This window comes from Pan troglodytes, chromosome 2 (assembly GCF_028858775.2).
Source record: "Pan troglodytes isolate AG18354 chromosome 2, NHGRI_mPanTro3-v2.0_pri, whole genome shotgun sequence".
Lineage (NCBI taxonomy): Eukaryota > Metazoa > Chordata > Mammalia > Primates > Hominidae > Pan > Pan troglodytes.
The window spans coordinates 72,522,930-72,544,737 of record NC_086015.1 but is presented as its reverse complement, the minus strand read 5'-3'; positions in this window follow the sequence as shown (position 1 = coordinate 72,544,737).

Genomic DNA, 21,808 nt, shown 5'->3' with positions numbered 1-21,808 from the left:
GAAAATCAACAAGAAAACATTGGACTTAAATTACAGTTTAGACCAAATGAACTTAACAGACATGTATGGAACTCTCTATCTAACAGCAGCGGAATACACATTCTTTTCAACTGCACATGGAACATTCTCCAGGACAGATCATATGTTAGGCCACAAAACGTCATAATAAACCTAAAATATTGAAATCATATTACTATCAAGTATATTTTCTGATCACAATGGAATAGAACTAGAAATCAATAAAAGAAGGAGTTTAAATAATTCACACATACATGGAAATTAAACAACATGCTACTGAACAACAAATGGGGCAATTAAAAAATTTAAACATTTCTTGAAACAAATGAAAATGGAAACATAACATACCAAAACCAATGGGATACAGCAAAAGCAGTTCTAAGAGGTAAGTTTACAGCAATAAATGCCTACCTCAAAAAAGTAGAAAGATCTCAAATAAACAACCTGATAACCAACCCTCAAGGAACAAGAAAAGCAAAAACAAACCAAAACCCAAATTAGTAGAAGGAAAGAAATAATAAAGAACAGAGCAGAAGTAAACTGAAGAGACCAGAAAAACAGTAGAAAATATCAATGAAACAAAGAGTTGGTGTTTTGAAAAAATACACAAAATTGACAACACTTTGGCTAGACTAAGAAAAAAGACTCAAATAAATAGATAAAAAGGAGAGATTATAATTGATATCACAGAAATACAAAGGATAAGAGACTATTATGAACAATTATATGCCAAAAATTGGATAATCTAAAAGCAATAGATAAATTTCTGACACGTACAATCTACAAAGGTTGAATTATGAAGAAATAGAAAATCTGAACAGACCAATAATGAGTAAGGACATTGCATCAGTAATAAAAAGTCTCCCAACAAAAAAAGCCCAAGACTTGATGGCTTCACTGCTGATTTCTACCAAACATTTAAAGAAGAAGTACCAATTTTTCTAAAACTCTTCAAAAAATTGAAGAGGTAGGAATATTACCAAACTCATTTTGCAAGGCCATCATTACCCTGATACCGAAACTAGACTAAGACACAACAACTACAACAAAACTATAGTCTAATATCCCTAACAAACATAGATGTAAAAATCCTAAACAAAATACCAGCGAACAGAATTCAATAGTTCATTGAAAAAATCATTCACCATGATGAAGTGAGATTCCTTTCAAGGATGCAAGGGTGGTTCAACATACACAAATCTATAAACATGATACATCACATTAAAAGAATGAAGAACAAAAAACATATGATCATTTCAATAGGTATAAAAAATGATTTCACAAAATATAACAATACTTCATTATAGAAACTCTCAACAAAAAAATATAGAAAGAATGTGTCTCAACACAAATAAAGGCCATATTTGACAAACTCATGGCCAACATTATACAGAACAGGGAAAAGTTGAAAGTTTTCCTCTAAAATCTGAAACAAGACAAGGATGACCACTCTTGCCACTTGTATTCATTATAATACTGGAAGTTTTAGCTAAAGCAATTAAGAAAATGAAAGAAATAAAAGGCACCCAAATTGGTAGGGAGGAAGTTAAATTGCCCATATTTGGAGATGACTTGATCTATACATAGAAAACCCAACAGATTCTATTAAAAAGCTGTGAGAACTGATAAACAAATTCAGTGAAGTTGCAGGATACAAAGTCAACAAACACAAATCAACATTTCTATACACTAACAGTGAACTCTCTAAAAAAGACGTCAAGGTAAGGCATGGTGACTTATGCCTGTAATCCCAGTGCTTTGAAAGGCTGAGGTGGGAGGATCACTTGAGCTCAGGAGTTCGAGACCAAACTGGGCAAGATGGTGAGGACCTATATCTACAAAAAATAAAAAAAAAATTAGCCAAGCATGGTGGTGTGCATCTGTAGTCTCAGCTACTTGGTAGGCTGATGTAGGAGGATCCCTTGAGCCCCAAAGTGCGAGGCAGCAGTGAACTATGATTGCGCTACTGCCCTCCAGCCTGGGTTAAAAAGTAAGACACTGTCAGAAAAAAAGAAAAAAAAAAAAGTCAAGAAAACCTTTATAATAGTTACAAAAAATAAAATTCTTAGGAATAAATTATCAAAGGAGGAGAAAGAGCTCTATACTGAAAATTCTAAAACATTGATGAAAGAAATTAAAGACACAAATAAATGGAAAGATATCACATGCTTATAGATTGAATGAATTAACATTGTTAAAATGTCTATACTATCCAAAGCGATGTACAGATTTAATGCCATCCCTATTAAAATACCAATGACATTCTTCACAGAAATAGAAAAAAACAATTCTAAAATTTATATGGAACAACAACAACAAAAAGACCCTGAATAGCAAAAGCAATCTTGAGCAAAAAGAACAAAGCTGGAGACATTATACTACCTGACTTCAAAATATACTGCAAACCTATAGTAACCAAAACAACATGGCACTTGCATAAAAACAGACACATAGGCAAGTGGAACATAATAGTGAGCCCAGAAATAAACTAATACATTCACAGCCAACAGATTTTTGACAAAGGTGCCAAGAACACATCATGGCGAAGAGACAGTCATGTCAGTAAATTGTGTTGGGAAAACTGGATATCTACATGTAGAAAAATGAAATTAAACCTTTATCTCTTATCATATACAAAAATCAATTCAAAATGGGTTAAAGATTTCAATTTAAGTCCTGAATCTATGAAACTACTCAAAGAAAACATAGGATAAAATCTCCAGGACACTTGTGATGTGGACAATTATTTTCTGGTTTATGACCTAAAAATCACAGGCAACAAAAGCAAAATTAGACAAATGGGATTACATAAAAAAACACCATTAGAAAAATTAAAAACACACAAAAAATTAAACCTAAAGAAATTAAAAATCCTTTGTTGGTTTCTGCACAACAAAGGAAATAATCAACAGAGTGAAGAGACAACTTATGGAATGGGGGAAAATATTTAGAATCTATACATCAGGTACGGAGTTAATAACATCCAGAATCTAAAAGGAACTCAAACAACTCAATAGCAAGAAAAAAAACCTGATTTGAAAAGGAGAAAAAAAATGAATAGACATTTCTCAAAAGAAGACATACAAATGGCCAACAGTTATACGAAAAAATGCTCCACATCAGCCATCATCAGGGAAATGCAAATCAAAACAACAGTGAGATATTCCCTCACTCCTGAAAAATGGCTATTATAAAAAAGATAGAAGATAACTGGTGTTGACAAGGATGTGGAAAAAAGGGAACACTTGTGCACTGTTGGTGAGAATGTACTTCCATTATGGAAAACAGTATAGAGGTTCCTCAAAAAATTAAAGATAGAACTACTGTGTGATCCATCAATCCCACTACTGGGTATGTATCCAAAGGATATGAAATCAGTATGTTGAAGAGATAGCTGAACTCCCATGTTTATTGCAGCACTATTCACAATAGCCAAGATTTGGAATCAACTTAAGTGTCCAACAACAGACAAATGGTTAAATAAAATATGTTGTATACATACATAATGGAGTACTATTCAGCCATTTAAAGAGAAGGCAATTCTATCATTTGTGACAACATGGATGAACCTGGAGGACATAGTATTAAGTGAATTAAGCCAAGTACGGAGGGATAAATACTCCATGATTTCATTTATAAGCAGAATCTGAAATAGTTGATCTCATAGAAGTAGAGAGCAGAGTGGTGTCTACCAGCGGCTGGGGTGGTTAGGAGAAAGTGGGGTAGGGAAATGTTGGTCAAGGGCTATACACTTACAGCTAGATAGGAGGAATAAGTTCGGAGATCTATTGTATAATGCAGTGACTATAGTTAATGACAATATATTGTATTCTTGAAAAGTGCTAATAAAGTGGATTTTAAGAGTTCTCACCACAAAAATAATGATAAGAAGTAATTCGTTTGTTAATAAGCTAGATTTAGCCATTCCACAATGTGTATATAGATACTCCAATACCTCATGTTGTACATAATACGTATACATAATTTTTATGTCAATTAAAAAATAAATTTGAAAAAAGTATGTGAAGCCCACATTTCACTGTTTTTGGCTAGAGTTGTTATTGTTACATGGTTGTTTATTTTGACTTTATTTAAGGCTATCACATTTAACTGCATTGAATGCCATTCACAATAAATGCTAAAACACAGCTCTAACTATGAGCAACTATCCTACTACAATATGTGAACCACTCAATATTTTCTTATCATACTAAAAAGTGTGAATTAGATTATAATATAATGAGAAACTAGAAGTTTGAAGTCATTCCAAATGTGGTGAATCTTCACCAGTGCATAAAATTTTTCAGTGATTGTGAAAAACATCAGAGTGGTTTAAGCCTTGAAGCTTTCACCCAATAACCAAAAGAGGGCCCAAAACAAACAAGCATAGCTAAGCATTTCATCCTGGAAGCAGCTTACTGAATTAATAAGACAAGTCAATTAATGTAATGTTCTGTTGCTTCAGGATAAAACATGAAAATGGAAAAATGTGAACTGTTTACCATATTGGGATCAAGCAACTATGAAGACTCTGAACAAAACATCTTCCCTTCTCTAATTATTAAAGAAGAACACAACATGGCTTCTGCCATGGATTGAATTGTATGCCCCCCAAATTCATATGTTGAAGACCTAGCCCCCAGGGTGACTGTGTTTGCTCTTTCTCTCTCTTTCTCTGCCATATGAGGACAGAGTGAGAAAGCAGTCATCGACCAGCCAGGAAGAAAGCCGTTGAGAGATAACAAATTGGCCAGCACCTTAATCTTGGACTTCCCAGCCTCTGGAACTGTGAGAAAGTAAATGTCTGTTGCTTAAGCTACTTAGCTTTGGTGTTCTTATTGGCAGCTCGAGCTAACTTATATGGCTTCCCATAGCTTTCTTGAGAGGAGTACCCTGGAGAGGAGGTTATAGTGGGCACTGAATGGGCATTCAGCAAGCTATCTCTTTTCCCTTCGAGGTGTACAATTGGACTTTTTTTTTTTTTTTAAACCAGCTTTCCCTACAGTTAGGTGGGGCCATAAGCCAGAGTTCTGCTTAGTGGAATGTGGGCAGTTGTATTTTATACCACTTCCAAGCCTGTTCTTTAACATCTCTGGAGTGGTCCTCTGAGCTTGCTCTCTCTTCTTTGCTTGCTGATAGGAAGCAGAGGCTTCGTGGAAGGTTTCATAGGCCCTGAAATGTAGAAACCTCTCAGGTATTTTTAGCTTGGAATCCAAGGACCCCTTAGTCTATGGATAAAATTTAAGGAGTTCAACCATTTTCTAAGCTTGGTTACAAAATTCTACATCTGTATTTTCAGGAGGATCTAACTTGATTTTAACACTTCCTTCTATTATGAATGTAGGCAAATCACCACCATGCTATTACAAGTACCTATGACTTTGTCACCTAGAGAAATTACAGATTTTTCATATCCCATTATAGTTGTTGTGGATATTTCAAAGTATTTTTACCCTCAAGACTCCTCAAAAATTGTGAGTTATGAAACTTGCTGCTAGGTTTTGTTATTTAATACTTTAATAATGAAGCATGTATATTACTACATATTAAATTTGTTTTTAAATAGTTTGATCACTGAGTTTTAATATAATTTTCTTTAAATCCCATGAATTTTATTTTATGCATTTTAAAACTACTACTGTGCAAAGGTATTGACAGACAACACCAGACTGCCCAGTATCCAAGGCAGAAAGAGGTTAAGATTTTTGGAGCCAGATGGAAGGAACCTGTGTCAGTGTTACATGGCAGGGGGAAATAAACATTTGTTGGGTTAACCTACTGAGACATCAAAGATGTTTGTTATATTTGTTAGTCTTCCTCTAAAACATGGGTTGGCAAACCTTTTCTGTAAAAAAAAAATCCAGATAGTAAATATTTGGGGCTTTGTGGGACTCACAGTCCCTGTTGTAATTATTTAACTCTGCCATTGCAGAGTGAAGGCAACCATAGATAATACATAAATGAGTGCACTTGGCAGTGTTCCAGTAAAACTTTATGTATAGACACTGAAATTACAATTTTATAGAATTTTGACATGTCACTAACTGTATTCTTTAAAAAAATGTTTCCCAATAATTTAAACATATAAAAAATATTCTTACCTCAGAGGCCATACAAAAAGGCAGTCGCCAACCTCTGATCTGAGACATGGGTCAGGTTATCCTTTGGGGAAGGGTTAGGGAGTGTCATTGTGGTTGACTGTTGAACTTTCTGGATGATTCAATTCCAAAACATATCCTTACTGGCTATGTCACTTAATAGCAATCTGAAGCAATTCTGTGTTGTCTACTCTTCCTAAATCCAAATCCTAACACTGTGTACACTTAGTTTAGAATAGTGGTTCTCTGGCTTGGCTGTGCTTTAGAATAACATATGACACTTTAAAAAGAAATATTGAAGTCTGGGACTCACAATGTACCCATTAAGTCAGAATCTCTGGGGTTTGGGACTCGGGCATTTTTACAAAGCTCCGCAGCTGATCTCATGCAAAAGAATATTAGTATAGATGTGCTGAGGCTAAAGATGAACAATTGTCCTGTGTCCCACAGTGGGAACAATGAATAAAAATAGAGATTTCTTCTTTCACCATCTTGGACTTCAATTTATTTCATTTCTATTAGGTTGAAAACAGCACTTATCATTTTGGTTAAACAAATATAAAACATCTCCTCTCTTCTAACACATACCATGTCATCAGGCTAGAGCTGTTACCAAATATGAATGACGAGCGTGTAACCTCTTGCCCAGAGTTTAAAAACTGTTGTTTAGGGAATGGTTTTTGCTGTCTGTCTCCTTTTCTTTTTTCTTTTTCCCTTTTTTCCTTGTCAGCCTCATTTCCTCCCTTTCTTGTTCCTTCCCACCCATATTCCCTTCCAACATACTGAGAACCTACTATGTGCCTCCTAGGTACTTTTCCAGATGTCCTGAGATTTGTTTCAGTTTGTCTGTACATTGTCTTAAAAATTTTCCATTATTTTCCAGCATCTAAAAATAGGAAGATTTCATAGAAAAATTAGTGGAGATGGTGATCCTGTACATTTCCACATGGTGACAATCAGGTGCATCTGAGTAACAGGATTCTTTGACACTGGGTTCTTTCTGCTTAGCTACAGTTCTACCCCTTCCGAATGTCTCATATGCACCTACATTTCTCATGGAACTGAAATTCTTCAGCCTTTAGAAATTTGAGCTGTGGCCCCTTAGGTAGCCCAGTTCTTTAAAAAAATATTCTATAGTCTGCACTTTTACTCTCACCCTGCAACTAAGTGCCAAATTCTCAGATGAAAGTACACTCTTCTGCTATCATCCATATCGGAGGTCTGCAAACTATGGCTCCTACAACTAATCTGGCTTGCTGCTTGTTTTTGTAAACAATTTTGTAATTAAGTTGTATCAGAATACAGTCCTGTCCGTTTGTTTATGTATTGTGTATGGCTCTTTCACATATTGATGGCAGAGTTCAGTAGTTTCCTGCAAAGTCTAAAATAATTACTATCTGTTCCTTTGCAGAAAATACTTTCTAACCTACGATCTAGACTTTTGGTGTAAGACAGTTGTGCATCAAGACATCTGTTACAACCTGGCTGATTTCAATTTTAGCTTTTCATTCAGATGTTTCATATTGTTGTGGTATCAACTTAATTTCTTGTAGCACAAACCAGAGGCCCCTTTCTATTAGAAGAGACCAGCTTTAGTAAGAGGAAACAAATGTAGAAAGAGGTTATTGGCATCTGTTATTCTTTTGCTAAAATACTTTTGCCTTGATGTTAATTTGAATCATGCTTATTATTTTTTTAGTCAATTGTTTCTTTAAACAGTCATTAGGTGAAATGTTTTATTTCATCTTACTATGTAAATTTTGGTACCTTGCTTGGAGAACAAAATCACTGCTTTACTCTTCAGCAAATTCCCACTTACTCCCAATTGCATTGAACCCTACAATGTAATAGGAATGGTGATGGACGAAAGAAGCTAATGGTTTCAGAGCATTTGACCATTTTGAACACTACAATTGCAGCTAATCTACTTGAAATATGCTTAAGATATTATGCTCATTTTATGTCTCCAGCGAGCAGGGAAAAGATCTAGTTTATTGGGTTAGAGCCAAATGTCCAACAGTGGTAACACACATATCAAAGTTCCTAATCTTTTTCAGGAAAAGATTGTCTGAAAAAAGAATCATTTAAAAACTCTTTTCTTTCACCTTCTCGGTACATTTGCTCAAACAACTGACTAGAGTTTGTTAAAATAAAATTTTCTCTCTGTAAAATGCTGACTTGCAACACTTTCTTAATCTTTCTCCATCCTGGAGAATGGACTTTTTGTTGAGCTTTATGTACTGGGTTCCAAACAAGAGAAAATATAACATAATATATAATTCACCATGGTAGCCTGTAGCATGAAAATGTTCTACAGGAAGGGGTATCAATGTTCTTGTCATTCCACATTTGTTTTGTCAAGTACCTAACAAGTGCCTAAGACTGTTCTCAAGTATAAAGGAATAATAAAAAATAATAAGCATGAGGAAAATGTGGCTTAGCTTTATTAAGATACAATGTTAAGAGCCCTGAAATTGGACCTGATGTCTCATCACAGCTTTACTATCAAGAAGCCCTGGTGACACAGGCAGAGTGGCTTCAATTATCTGGGCTGTGTGTACTCTTCTACAGAATGTGGACACCACCATCTATCACCCGAGAGCTGACCGCCAATGTTATTTTTACTTTGGAGATGACCAAATAAAATGATAGAGCATTTGTACTCTGTAAAGGACTCTACAAAGGAAGGGAGTTTTTAATGTGCTGCTCAGGAAGACCTTGAAATTTCTACCGGAATTTTTTTTGTAGTTTTCTTTTAAAAGTCCTTGGCAAGACCTCAGTAAGTTTCAATTGGCTGAAGATGGGGCAATTTGAGCATCAGTAAGAATAATACGTGCAAAGGAGAGAAACGCATCAAATATGTTTACTTCCATAAAGTAATTATCATACTAAAATATTTGTTAGCTTCTTTCAAGGTTGCTGGTGAAAGAATTCCATATTTTGAAAGCTGATAAACCAAGAGAATCAAGCATTTATCATGCCTTCTTATAAAATCTGTACCTCTGGATAACGATGTGAGAAAATTTCTCTTTAGAGAAGTATTCGGCTAACGAACAAAGGAAGAATGATAAAATTTAAAATATCATCCTTTGTAACTGCTAAAATACTAGTGTATCTGAGTTGTCATCAATGGCTGATAATGTCATGAAAACAGACAACCAGACATTATGTGCCTCTACAAGGAAATACACATCTCCACCTATGAAGTCTCGCCCGAAAAAACAAAGAACAAAAAAATACAATGTAAATCTGATCAAGCCTTTAGATTTAATTACTAATTTATAGAAAATTCAAGAGACAGAGGAACATTTTAAACAACACCATGGGGATGTTATCAACAAAATGCAGACTTTGGGAAAACTTCAGAGAGCAGAGACAATTCACTTCTTAAAAATTTTTTCAAAGAAGAAAAAAAGAAAGGCAGAAAGGAAACATATAAATTAAAATGGACATTAAGAGATATATCAATCAATTATAATATATGGAACTTATTTGGACTCAAGTAATTTACTGAAAAATTGTAAGACAGTAGACCATGGGAAATATCACTGACTTGGTAGTTGATAGTATTAATAATGTATTGTTAATTTTTTATTTGTTTTGATAATTGTATTATGGTTAAGTTTGAGGAAAATGGCTTATTTTTTACAGATACAGTGTGATATATTTACAGAAGATATGATTTGCTTTAAAATAATCTGAGGTTGGGAACTGGGTGGGTATACGGATGAAACAAGATGGGCCATGTACTAGCACTTGTTGAAACTGAGTGATGAGTACAGAAGAGTTATTACACAATTCTATCTACTTTTAAGTTTGAAAATTTGGATTTTCTCTGTTCTGTAAAGTTTTCCCAAAGTCTGCATTTTGTTGATAACATCTCCATGGTGTTGTCTAAAATGTTCTTCTGTCTCTTGAATTTTCTGTAAGTTAGTAGTTAGATCTAAAGGCTTGATCAGATTTACATTGTATTTGATCTGTTCTTTGTTTTTTTTAGGCAAGACTTCTTTACAGGTGGAGATGTGTATTTCCATCAGGAAGCACACAATGTCTGGTTGTCTCTTTTCATGACATTGTCATTCTGTCTACTTTTATGTGTGATATTTTCCATAATTAAAAGTTAAAAAACGTGAAGCAAAAGAGTTCCAGTATGAAACGATGGTAATGAACATAGGGATCCTCCTGCATGTTCAGGGGTTTTGGCCTGGGAGCTGGCAGTTCTAATAGCAGATAGGGCAGAGTGAAAGCCTAAATGAGTCACTTTTCTACAGATTATTAAATAATGTTGGGATCAGTCAACTTTGAAACCCATAAAACTTTAAAGCTGCCTCAGTAAAATTCATCTCTCTCTCTCTTTCTCTCTCTCTCTCTCACACACAGACACACATTTCAAACGTCATTAAAATCTGTAAAAAATCTCAGAAGTTATAAAAACCAACATAATGACCACCAATTTTATCCCCACTGAAAGACTATCCCCAAAACAGACTTTTAGTCTATCTTGAGTTTCTTTAATAGTGTGCTCAATCTGACCCGAATCTATTATTCTTTTTAGATATAAGCTTAAACCAGTGTGAAAAGCTGAGTGGTCAACTTGAAGGCTAGACTTCATTTTATTCAAAGAGGGAATTAATTGTATGTTCAGATTAAAATATTCAACAAAAAGGAGTTTTTATTTCCAGTTGTAGAATTCACAGTGCTTCTGTTAAGAGGTCAAATGGAATTATCATAGAAAAACACAAGACATGTCTCTAATCCTACTATGGGATTTTAAAATCTTCACTCGATGTTTAGAATAAAGAATGACATTTTTGAATAAAATACATGCCTTTCCTCTCTCTTTGGGACTACGGTCAATGTTTAAACTTAATGATTGTTTCATTAAAATCCCATCCCACAAGTAAAAGTGATTCACAGGAGGTTACAGAAGGCATTCTTGCAGTGATACCAGCCAGTGGCCAGCAGGCTGGGATATCAACTTTGTGAAAGTCCGCGCTACATTACCCACGTCTTCTAGGATACTCTGGGGAGATATTTTATTTTGGAAAAAAAAAAATGAAGTATTTTAAGAATTTTAGATTTTCCTTGAAACCATTAGAGACATCCCTGTGTATGCCAAAACTTGGTTTCAGAATCACGGACTTAGATCCTTGTTTTAAGTCTTCAGTACTTGGAAGGGGCCAATTACTGAAAATAAAAACTGGAAAGATTGTTTGCTGTTTTTGGTGACACCAGTAGTCCACGGTGCTTCTATAATTCTGCAAGCACTCTGCTACTAGGTTGTGCATTTGAAGCCCTTCCCATGCCTTGAGGCCCTCTTAGCTGCTATTTGTTTGTTTGAGACAAAGTTTCAATCTTGCTGCCCAGGCTGGAGTGCAATGGAGCCATCTGGCTCACTGCAACCTCCACCTCCCAGGTTCAAGCGATTCTCCTGCCTCAGCCTCCAGAGTAGCTGGGATTACAGGTGCTTGCCACCAAGCCTGGATAATTTTTGTATTTTTAGTAGAGACAGGGTTTCACCATGTTGACCAGGCTGGTCTTTAACTCCTGACCTCAGGTGATCCACCTGCCTTGGCCTCCCAAAGTGCTGGAATTACAGGCGTGAGCCACCATGCCTGGCCCTTACCTACTGTTTTAAATGAAAAATAAAAAATTAAATATTTGAGAAACAGGAAAACATCTAGCTTGGAATCTTTTTTTGTGTTTTTATCCTCTGCCTTGAAGCACATTGCTGAACTTTTCCTCTTTGAGAAACATATTTTTGAACCTTAAGGGATATTGCAAATTCTCAAAAATACTGCACATCCTAGTCATATTTATTTAGGAAAATAACTCAGAATCCTGCAAATATTGCATAGATTACTGCACAAGAAAACATGCCACACTGCTATCTTAAAAGTTGGGATGAAATATGACAGATAGACAGGTGAGGGGACCAAATCACACAACTAGGACAGTCCTTGAAGTGGTCTCTAAGGGGTGAAAAGTCGTGGCTATTTGTCAGTTTAGAAATCCAGGGAATTGCACTACAAACTATTTATACATTTTGGTTATATTTGCATGCATGCTGCCAGGGCCATGGTTCTCAACAGGCACAATACCTAAATCTAAAAATACCTTTGAGGGCCACATGGAAATTTGTGCAATGATTTCTTGGTTGTTACAGCAGTTGTGGGATGCTGCTACTATGTGGTAGGCTGGGAGAAGTGCTATATGTCCTGAAGTGTACGATGTATTTCTACTCAAAGAAGAATTGTTGTCCCACTGAATTGTTAATGTCTCATTGAATATTAATGTAAGTGAAAAACCTGCTCATAATGATATAAGCCCAGAAATGAACTCAGTTTATAAAAAGTAATTTTTAAAACTTCAGACATAATTAACATTCCATAAAATTTACTCTTTTTAAGTGGTCTATAATTTGGTGGTTTTCAGTATATTCATAAGATTGTACAACGATTACCAGTATCTAATTCCAGAACATTTTAATCTCCAATTAGCAGTCACTCCCTCATGTCCCCCTTCTTTCTAGCCCTCAGAAATTAAATTACTTCTGTCTCTATAGATTTACCTATTCCAGACATTTCATATAAATGGAATCATATAATATGTGACCTTTTGAGTCTAGCTTCTTTCACTTAGCATAAGGTTTTCAAGATTCATCCATGTTGTAATATGTATCAATATTTCATCCCTTTTTATGCTTGAGTAATATTTTATCATATGAATATGTCCTAGTGTCTTTTATCTGTTTGTCAATTGATGGATGCTTGCATTGGCATTATTTTGATTTGTGTTAAAATTACCCAGGAATGCAACTATCATGTAAATGGGGGAAAGATTGTACTCTTTTGTTCTCAATTTTACTAAGAATCAGTTATCATTTTAGAAAAATCATGTTAGCAACAGTAGCCTGGCTTGTGGATTTGAATCATCAATAAAACAACTTGTTTTTATTTACAATGTTGTATTCTTGAGTTTATATCTACACACCTACACCCATGTGCACACATATTTTTACTTAGCTTGTATTTTAAAATATAAAACATAATATGGCAACTGTATCTAGGTAAATTTACTTCCCTTAAATCTAATACTTATTCATTATAAATATGTACACAACTCTATATCATTATGTCTTCTGGCATTATGTGCCAGACTATTTACAAATTAAAACAAACATTTTAAAACAGATTTTCTTATATTTCTCCTTTATCTCACATTTGAGAGTTACACTGATTTTTCTGAATTACATATATAGGGATGTTATACTATTCATTAATTTCATTTCGAGAGAGTAATTTCACTTCTGTTATCAAAAGGCAGTACTAGATCTTGTAAAGTTGACAATCACTGTATTAGGGCAAGACTGTGGTGAGATTATCTTTGTGAGAACTGTCCCTGTGACATAGGCTACACATTTCTTCAGTAGTATTTGTATGCACATAGGCATTGTTTAGCTCCTCAGGGTATTTGAGACAAGTGATTTGTATATTTCTGTTGAACTCTGCAAATTTGCCACAATGACAAATTAATTAACAATGGCCATTGCACCTTTGAGTTGGAGGTGGCTATTCCTATTTAAAAATTTTCCCTGAATTAAGAAACACAAAATTTGTAATGAGACAAAAAATATCTGGTGTCTTCTTTTTAGACGTTGCTGAAAAGATTGTTGAGATCTTAAATAGCATGTTAAAGCTGGAATGCAAAATAGAGTTGAGAGATTTTTGTCTAGATGAATTTTCATTAATTGCATATCCCTTAACTCATATGTTATTGCTTTATAAAGCTAGTATATAATTAGATGATATCTACAAATCTGATAAAGCATTATCTGTAAAGGTAGTGATGAGATCTCTGGCTAAAATATTAAGTTACTTATTCAATTTTACATTTTTGAACCAATTCATGCCTTCAACCATTTTATAGTTTTGGCCAATTTACATCTCACCTATTTGTATTTGGTCTGCTTCCCTGTTATCAAACTCTTGGCAGGTTCATCTTTGCAGTTATAGTTATATCTGATTGAACATCTCTGAAGTCTTTCTGCCAGTCTCCATAAAAGAGGCCATTGGTTTATTATAAAATTCCTATGACTCCAAGTCCTTTCCATTATCATCCTATTACTGATGTAACTGACTAATTAGAGATGGAGCTGGCTTGCCTCGAGTGGCTTACTTACTCTGAAGAAACAGATGCCATTGAAATTGGTTAAAAAAAAAAAAGAAAAAAGAAAAAGAAAAGAAAAAAAGAAAAAAAAAACACCCTGTTTTTGCCAGTAAGCAATGCTGGTAGACAGTTAAGGGATATCTGTATTTCTGAACAAAGCAACCTCCTTATAGATGGTATGAGCTGCTCTTCTGAATCTAGAATTCATTGTGTCAAAAGAATCTGGCATTAGAGAGTATCTCTAATTTCATTTTCATTATACAGATAATGAAGCAGGCTCAGAGAACCATAAATTCTGGGAAAGAAAAGACTGTATAGGCATGAATCCTTCTACAACATTCCTAACGGTTCCGCCAGTCTATGTTTGAACACCATCAATAACAAGAAACTCACTACCTACCAAAGAAAGTCTGCTGGGTGGTTCATTCTTATATTAAACTGAAATGTGTTTGGCTATAAATTCCATGCACGCTCTAAAAATTAATTAAATTCCTTTTCTAAATGACAGACCTTTAATTACTTAAATGCAGCTCTCTTTCTTGATCCACTTATTGTTTTTCCATGAATCTAAACACTGTGTTCTTAGACTGTGTCTAATCATCACAGCTGCTTTTGTCTGCTTGTCTAGTTTACTTGAACTTGCTTCAACCATGCAAGGTAGTCAATGGCCATTTTGAACGTAGATCACCTGCAAAATTGGTCTGCATGCCATGCCAATGCCCTCTTTCACATAGTTGATAGTAAAACATTGCATAAGACATAGTCAGGACAGAACCCAGGATTCTGCTACGAGAAATCTTTCGCCAGCATGTGATTAGTCCATGAATTAAAAACATTTAAATATGGCTATTCATTAAGATTATGAACCTACACAACGTTTTACTAATGTCCAGACTTCTCCATAATAGGCCAGGTGTCAGCAGACTTTTTTTTTATAATGGATCAGATAGTAAATATTTTATGCTTTCAGAGCCTTAAAGTCTCCGTTGCAGCCATTCTACTAATATCGTTGCGCAAAAGCAGCTATAGCCAATATGTAACAAATGGTTGTGTTAGAATAAAACTTTATTTTTAAAAAGTCAGCAGGCCAGATTTAGTGTAAGAGCCAGTTTGCCAATCTCTGGTCTGGACTTGAACTTTCCTAAATTCTAGATGTATTATGTCCATCATTTAAAAACTTAATCCTTCAGACTAAACAATGAGGCCAATGGAAAAGGTGTCTGACATGATTTTTTTCTCAGTGAACTCAAGCTGGCCTCTAGTGATTACTGTTTCCCTAATTATTCATAAAAATTCACTTAAAGATACATTCTAGAATATACCTCAGGGTCACTAGTCCACAGTTTTCAGAATCTACTTATGTTTTAAAATAATTATAACTATACTTAACTGATTCTAACTTCTGGCACCTGTCCTTGGTGCCTCAAAATTCCTTAGCATTGGTGTGGCAATATTTCGATAGTTTTTTTTTCTTTCTTTCTGGTTTTAGGAATGTAGTTCTTATGCAGGGAGTGATATACAGGACCTGGCTCTTACTGGCTTGTGAGAGCCGGCTGTGTACATCTCTTCCCAACTCCACACTGGTATCTTGAAACCAGCTGTAGTGAGAGGATTTACACCACAGGAATCAATAGATGGTACAAATCAGGGCTTTCCCTTTCCCTCTGTCATGCATCCTGGGTAATTCAATCATTGAGGAGAGCAAGATGCTGTCTTATAAATCTCTTCCCCTATCTTGGGTTTATTTTTCTCTTGACACTATTTCTTCTAGGCATTTTAGCAGAAACAACATAGTTGCTTGAGAAAAATCTGAATTGTCTATCACCTACACATTATTGGATTCAGGCAGTAGGTTTGTCCCTTCCTTGTTTTTCTTGCTTTGAACTTAACTACAAAAAGCGCTTTAGGTTGCTCTTAGCATTTTTGGGAAGCCATAAGTCACTGGGGGAATTTAACTTTCCTTAGTATGTTCTTCCAGCTTTCTGTCATTCTTATATATAGTCCTTCTTGATGGTTTGCTTTTGCTAAATCTTTTGCCAATGTCTTTTAAAATTCCAAACTCTTTCTTTAGCTAGCTTACCATATTTCCTCATTGTTCTCATTTGCTCTTGCCTGCATAGGATGCCAGTTCTAAGAACTGACTTGAGAAATTTAAGTGACTCCCTCAGTTAGGACTAAAAATTAGGACTCTTTTAACCCAATGCATTTACTGGGATGCTATGTTTTCTTTAACATTCAGTAAAAGAAGATACTGGGATTAAGAGAAAAATTTGAAACCTTCTCATTCATAATTCAATTTGAACTTTGTTCACTGACAGTGAGGCTAGGTCTCATGGGAGTAGACTGAATCAGATGAAACGAAAGCTTTCTCTCTATGAATAACCTCTAAAAGACTCAGCATAGTCTTATTCTTGTTTATCAAGATGGGCTTAGATAGTTCGGTCCACTGAATGGCAACTGATTGATATAGCTGAGGCTTGAATCTAAGTCATCATCTCCTCCATGAAAGGAATAGTATTATTCACTGCTCTGTCCTTAGGCTTTGACATGGTAAGTCTTCCACGTGCATTACTAAATACCACAAAAACATCCTTACTGGTCCTCTCAGTTTACTTGGGTGCCCTTCAGTCTGTTCTCCATTTTGAAACCAGAGTTGTCATCTTAAAAGCTGCCTTAGGATTTTATTTGAAAGATGAAGCCAGGAAGCACTGATAAGGAAGTAAGGACATAAGACAGGAAATTAAGGGAAGCCAATAAAGTGTGTGTTTATGGGCAGGCTGCAGCTTTGGGTAACTTGGGCTCAGTCTTATTTGGGAATTCTTAAATGCTGAAGAGAACTGTGCAGTACAATATGATAACCACTGGATGAATGTGGCTTCTAAATATAATTTTAGGTTAATTAAACATTTAAAATTAAATAAAACTAAAAATCAGTTTCTGCATTGCAACTGCCACATTTCAAGTGCTCAATAGTTCCACGTGCCAATTGGCTACCACATTGGATAGCTCAGATACAGAATATCTTCACATTGCAGAAAGTTCCACTGGGTAGCCCTGATGTGGAGCATACCTCAGTGTTGCCCACCTGGGAGCAAGGGAGCTGGAAATTTATATATCAGTCTTATTTGTCAATGGTTGCTCTCCTAATTCCCTGACATATCTGGTTTGCCCTGCACGTATAAGGGAACAAGGACAGAATATGGATAGACACCAATAGCATCTGCTGTAAGTATAAATCAGATTGTGTCACTCTTGGCTTAAAAATCCTTTTTCATGGCTTCCTGCTACAATTCAGATAAAACCCACACTCTTTATCATGCCCTACATGGCCCCATAATCTGACTTCAAGGTTACTTCCCCAGTCTCATGCCACTTTGCTCTCAATTACTCCGCTTTCAAATCAAACTGAAGAGAATTTCTGTAAGTTTCACAAACACATTGAGTTCTTCCTTGGCTAGGGCAGTGGCACATACTAATTTGTCCACTTGAAACACCCCCACTGGTTCACTCCCACTCCCCCTCAGCTCTCTGCATCGTTGTATCTTGCTATCCTCTAGTTCTCAGCTAAATGCCACCTCCTCCAGGAGATGTTCCATGGTCATCTTACCTAAAGTTAGCATTTCCCTCCCATTGTTTACTTCCTTGGCTTGTTCTGAATTTCTTTTGTATCATGATTTTTAATTATTTGTTTACTTTTGTTTTTGTCTGTTTCCTCTAGAACAATGTAAGCTCTGAAGTCACCCCCAGTATCTAGTAGTGTTCCTAACACATAGTAAGAACTCAACAGATATTTGGTTATTGAATGAATGAGTGAATTAATGAACAAAAAAAGTCTTTACCAGTGAGGTGGGTGTAAGAGAGGGCATGAAAGGTCACACCTCTGCAGTATGCAGGGTTATGTGTGAATCTGCTTGGACAGTTAGCCTGAATGACAAAGGGGCTGAGTGTGAGGGAAAGAGTGGCCTGGCCACGGCATTGTGTATAGTTGCTGATCATGGTCTTACACACCAGATGGCACAAGTCATTAGCAACTCAACTTCTGAATTAACACTCTGGACACCAGCAGGGTGCATTCTCCAACACGCTATTACTTGCTTATGTCAATGGTGTCACTCAAGTGTGGGTTATACCAGCATTTTACAGTGGCTTAAAAACACTGTCTAGCAGATGGAGAATTCTACAAAGTTGAGCAAGCATCTGTCTAGTCTTCCAGGTTTCTAGAAAAGGAATATGAAATAAAATTTTGGTTATTTTTGCTAAGTTTGTCTGTCTTGAGTGGAGCGAGCAGAGACACAGGGAGTACCTAGGTGACACCTTAGTAATTTGAGAATAACACAGTAACAGTTCTCTGGGAATAACCATTGCTTATCTACTGCTTTATATTTGTATAACATTCCCACTTTCTCCATTTCTCTAACCCTCCCATAACCTTTAAGTCTTGTATAATGATTTCCATTTTACATGCAAAAACTCTGGGAGAGAGGTTGCAAGCTTTTCTGGGTTGAATTTTTAAATGGAAGGCAAGGACTTGAATCTCTGAGGAGTTCTTTTCAATACACACAGTGCCTTTTAGGTGTGAGATGTAAAGGGGAGAAGAGAGGAGAAAATGTGATAGTGGTGAGATGAGCGGTGGGGGAGGGGGTGAGAAACCTTGAAAGCTTCTCAGTATAGCCATCTCGGGAGGAGTCAGATTAGGATCCAAACACAGCAAGAACTCACATGGAGTCCAGGTATGAATGTAGACAGCAGCAGGAGTCATGAAATGATTTTATGTGACTCAATATAGAATCAGAGGGGGAGGCCATTTTTATTGGGCAGCCAGTACCTAGCATTGAGTAGATGTACAAGCATCTTGGGACTTTTTGCACTAACTGGTAGGCTCTGGCAACCTTATACTGCTTCCTTTTGGTCCCCAATGTTTGCTCCTCCACTAGCTTGGTTACCCCAAAGTTGGAGCTCATGGAAATGCAATAATTTTACTCCATTCTAGCAGAGAGGTTGGCTCCTTTTTGCAACGTTGACATTTCACACAGTAGACGACAACTGATGTGCCCACAGCATCCTCAGTGGCATAGGTAAGACAGGCTGTAGGTTGTGTGTAATTGCCTGCAAACTAGCTTTTCCTGCCACTTTTTCTACCACCACAGGAATCCCATGAAAATGCAAATATATGAGAATAATATAATTTTGGGCCAGATTTAACAAAATTCCAATGGGTTATAAATATATGAGATTTGGACATTTCATATTGTGATATTGTGAAATATATTTTTGGTTTTCAACATGGTTCCCTGGCATACAACTCTTAAACTCCTTAGAATTTCCAAGTGATGTCTTTTTACATGCTAACGAGCTGACTGATGATGGCTGGCTGCTTCTATTAGCTTTAGGATAGGGGCTGGTCTCTGGAAGGACCATCTATCCTAAAAGATTAGATCCAAGGCAGGATTAGAGGGTTGGGACTTCAGCCCCACCCAAAACATCTAGGGAGGGGACAGGAGCTGAAGGTTGACCTGATTACTAATGGCCAATGATTTTGTCAATCACGCCTATGTAAAGAAGCCTCCACAAAAACCCAGAAGGACAGGGTTTGGAGAGATCCTGGACAGCCGAACACGTGGAGGTCCTGGAGGGTAGTGTGCTCAGGGAGGGCATGGAAGCTCAATACCCCTTCCTATACTTCCTACTATGCATCTTTTCATCTATATCTTCTGTACTGTCCTTTATAATTAATTGGTAAATAAAAATAAGTGTTTCCCTGCATTCTATCACTCACTTTAGCAAATTAATAGAACCCAAGGAGGGGGTTGTGGGATCCTCAGTTTGTAGCCAGTCAGTCAGAAGCACAGGTAAAACAACTTGGGGCTGTGACTGGCATCAGAAATGGAGGCCAGTCCTGTGGGACTGAGCCTTCAACCTGTGGGATGCGACATTATCTCCAGGTAGATGTGTCATAATGGAATTGAATTAGAGGACATCCAGCTGGTATTCACTGCAGAATTGCTTGCTTGGTGTGCGGGGAAAAACTCCCACACATCTGGTCACAGAAGTCTTCTGTGTTGATTGTTGTATGGTGCGGGAGCAGAGGAAAAATATTTTGAGTGTGTTTTTGTCCACATTCATATACCAGCATCTGAATTTCTGGATAGTCCTAAAAATAAGTCAGAAGAATGTGGACATATGGCTCCTTAATGAGCAGCATTAAGCATGGTGCCATGCGTGGCAACAATAGGCTGAGATCAAATTCTGGCTACTAGTGCCCTGCAATGTGCCAGGGTTTCTACCTTCATCTTGGTATTTTAGGCACTGTAGGTGGCCCTGCTTAACTAACTTTTGTTACCTGGCTAGCTTCTGTAGGCTTATGTGCCTTTTAGGCCATGTTTGAGAACTACCCTTGAACCAATTATAATGCCTTTAAAAATTTATTCACAGTCAGCTGGGCGTGGTGGCTCATGCCTGTAATCCCAGCACTTTGGGAGGCCAAGGCAGGCAGATCACAAGGTCAAGAGATCGAGACAATCCTGGCCAACATGGTGAAATCTTGTCTCTACTAAAAGTACAACAATTAGCTGGGTGTGGTGTTGCACACCTGTAGTCCCAGTTACTCAGGAGGTTGAGGCAGGAGAATCGCTTGAACCCAGGAGGCAGAGGGTGCAGTGAGCCGAGATTGTGCCACTGCACTTCATCCTGGTGACAGAACAAGACTCCGTCTCAAAAAAAAAAAAAAAAAAAAAAATTATTCACAGTCTTTCTGAAGAAGCCATTTCCAACCCATTCCATGATCTATGGCCAATATCCATGTGCCATGGCCTCATGGCTGCAATACACCGTCTTATGGAAAATTTGGCTGCAAGTTTTCTTCATAGCATGTCAGTCTATTCTTGGGTTATAGCTTCTCTAAGCAGGTGGGAATCAGAGCTGGATAAACATTGCCTGGTCTATCAAAGTCAGTTAGGGCTGGGACCCTGGCTTTCATATTTGGTAACCAATTATTATTTCTTTTAATGATGTAACTAGCTACCAGAATGAGAGCTTAAACTTTTTGAAAATGAAGCAAACTACCTAAGTAAATAAACAAATGAGAGCCACTTGTGTACCAATGATGTGAGCATGTCATGACATCCATTGATGTGCCCTGAGCTCTTTTACAAGGAAAAAACAATCCTGACCTATTCAACCTCAAATCTCTAAACCTTTAATAGGGGATATAGTAAGAGGAGTGTATGTACAATTAATGGCCTCGTCTTTAATTTAAAGTGTGAACCTGATTCTATTTCATCACTTTTGTATTATTCCCATGGGTTGTATGAAATTAGATTCCATTACTGCTCCCACTAGTACTGAGTTCTCACATTCCAGAGTAGTGCCTTTTATCATGTTTTCTTGTATTTATAAACTAGCTGGAGATGGCTTGAGCCCTACAATTCACTAAACACGCAGTCTTTTATTTAGAAGGTAGACAGCTCACAAAAAGACATGACACACTTCTTTGTCAAGAAAACTCTAATAGCTTTTGAAATGGG